Genomic DNA, 2,835 nt, shown 5'->3' on the forward strand with positions numbered 1-2,835 from the left:
AAAAAAAAATACGTGTCTCTTATTTTTCGATGTACTACAACATATTGCAGTTTCATCAAAATCGGTGAGGGACACCTGGGATAGTTTCCTTGTTAGTAAAAACTTTATTTTTTTCTTATTAAGGATGAATAATTATAGCTGAAAAGTCCACTATTTGCCTCCAAATTGAATTTTTTCTTAAAAATTTTACCTTTTTGTTAAAATTGCATCTTTGGGCGTTCAAAGTCAAGAAATTGATAGAAAGTTAAGCTATTTGGTCGACAATTAAAATTTTGGTTGAAAAATCATATTTTTGGGATAAAAAAACAGCTTTTTGTAGGTGATACTCTTTTTGATTATTAAATTGAATAATTTTGTTGCAAATTTATATATATTGTTGGAAATTGACCTTGTTTAGTAGAAATTTAATCTTTTCGGTTGAAAATGTATCATTTTTGGCTAAAAATGCAATTGTTCAGTTGAAATATGAACTGTACATCTTCTTGGGCTTAGAAGTCGATTAATTCACTAAAAGTTGAATTACTTTGTAAAAAAAATACTCTTTTTTTCAACAAGGTTTTATAATTATGGTTAAAAATTTAACTATTTGGTTGAAAGTTTAACCCTTTGATAGAAAACTCATATTTTTCGCTGAAAAAAATCAACTTTTTTAGATTATTCGTTTCTTTTTACTTTAAAATTAAATAATTTCGTTGAAAATTCATGTATTTTGTTTGAAATTCGTCTTTTTTTGTAGATCATTAATTTCCTTTGTCGAAAATTCATGTTATTGGTTGAGAATTTAACTACTTTATTGAAAATATATATTTTCAATTAAAAATTATTTTTTTTATCTGAAAATGTAACTAAGCTAGGATTGATAAAAAATTAATCGTTTTTATCTGGAAATTGAACTATTCAATTTTTGGTTGAAACTTTATCCTTTACATTGTGTTAGTTAAAACGCCAATTATTTGATAGAAAGTTAATTTAATTTGTTAAAAAGTAAACTTTATGGTTGAAAATTGAAAAAGTTGATTAATTTGATGTTTTTCCTAAAATTAAAAAAACTGCAAAATAAAATAATTTCCTTAAAATCTTTCGGATTCCTTTTTTAAAATTTTTAAAATGTTTTCAAATACTTACTTAAAATTCATTTGTCAAAATAAAAAATCGTTTTCAATGTTCTTAGCAATCACAACAATTTTTGTTATTCTTTTTAAATACTGTACAATTCTCAAAAAGCTTATTTTTTTTAATCTGCAAAAGTCTAAATCGTGTTTCAAATTATTTGAAATAATTTTAAGTTTTAAATTAATTCTGAATCTTTTTTTGAATTAAAATTGTAGCCTTCTAAAATGAAAATTTAGCTCATTACAAATTTAACAATTCAAGGCATTCTATTTCGAACCATTCTGTTCAAATTTGTATAGTTTTTAACAGTTGTTTGTAATGAATTGTTTTAAATGAATGGTCAAATATTGCTGATAATTAACGAAATTTTCTTTTTTTAATTAAAAAATTTCAAATTGAATGGGATAAAAATAAAAATTTTGTAGGCTGAAATAATATTTCAAGTCATAATCGAAAACAAATAAATTAATTTTCTGACAAATGATTGGTGTTTTAACTAATACAATTTACAGGATAAAGTTTAACCAAAAATGGAATAGTTCAATTTCTAGATAAAAGCTGTGATAAAAAATTGAATTGAACAAGGAAAAAAACGAATTTTCAACAGAATTGTTAAATTTTCAAAGGAAAAGGTGAATTCTTGACCAAGAAGATTAATGTTCTATAAAAAAACGACTTTCAAACTTAACCTATACATACGATTAATTTTTAATCAATCCTATAATAGTTACATTTTCAGATATAGATAAATAATTTTTAACTGAAAAAATTTATTTTAAACAAAGTTGTTGAATTGTTTACCAATCGGATGAATTTTCCACCAAGAAAATTAATTATCTACAAAAAAAGACAAATTTTAAACAAAATACACACAATTTCAACGGAATTATTTAATTTTAAAGTCAAAAAGACGAATTATTAAAAAAAAGTAGAATTTCTTAAGCGAAAAATATCAGTTTTCCATCAAAGAGTTAAACTTTCAACCAAATAGTTAAATTTTCAAACAGAATTATAAAACCTTGTTTAAAAAAACGTATTTTTTTAAAAAGTAGTTCAACTCTTAGTGAAATAATCGACTCGTAAACCCAAGAAGATGTACAGTTCATATTTTAACCAAACAATTGCATTTTTGACCAAAAATGATACATTTTCCACCAAAAAGATTAAATTTCTACTAAAAAAGGTCAATTTAATTTTAATAAATTCTTTAATTTCAAAGTCAAAAAGCGTATTATCTACAAAAAATCTGAATTTTTAACCTAATTTAAAGGCAAATAGTTGAATATTCAACTATAATTATGAATCCTTAATAAGAAAAATTAATTTTTTTACTAAGTAGTTCAACTTTAAGTGAATAATAGAATTTTCCACCCAAAAATTCTGATTTTAATTTTTAACAACAAAACGACTTTGCAACTAAAAAATATTTACAGTTGATAATTCAACCGAAAAATGTAATTTTTAACAAAAATGTATAAATTTTCTATATAGCAATCTAATTTCTACAAAGACAGACGAATTGTTAACAAAATACATGGTTTTTTAGCCAAAAATGTTATAGATTAATTGTCAGTTTCAAAAATGTATTTTCAAAGAAAGAGATAAACCTTAAAAATAAATAAATAAAAATTTTAACAAAGTAATTGAACTTTTGATAGAAAAGAGGACTTTTTTACAAAATAGTTACATTTTCAACAAAATAATTAATTTTTCAATCAAATA

This window comes from Belonocnema kinseyi, chromosome 7, assembly GCF_010883055.1.
Source record: "Belonocnema kinseyi isolate 2016_QV_RU_SX_M_011 chromosome 7, B_treatae_v1, whole genome shotgun sequence".
In the NCBI taxonomy this organism is placed as follows: domain Eukaryota; kingdom Metazoa; phylum Arthropoda; class Insecta; order Hymenoptera; family Cynipidae; genus Belonocnema; species Belonocnema kinseyi.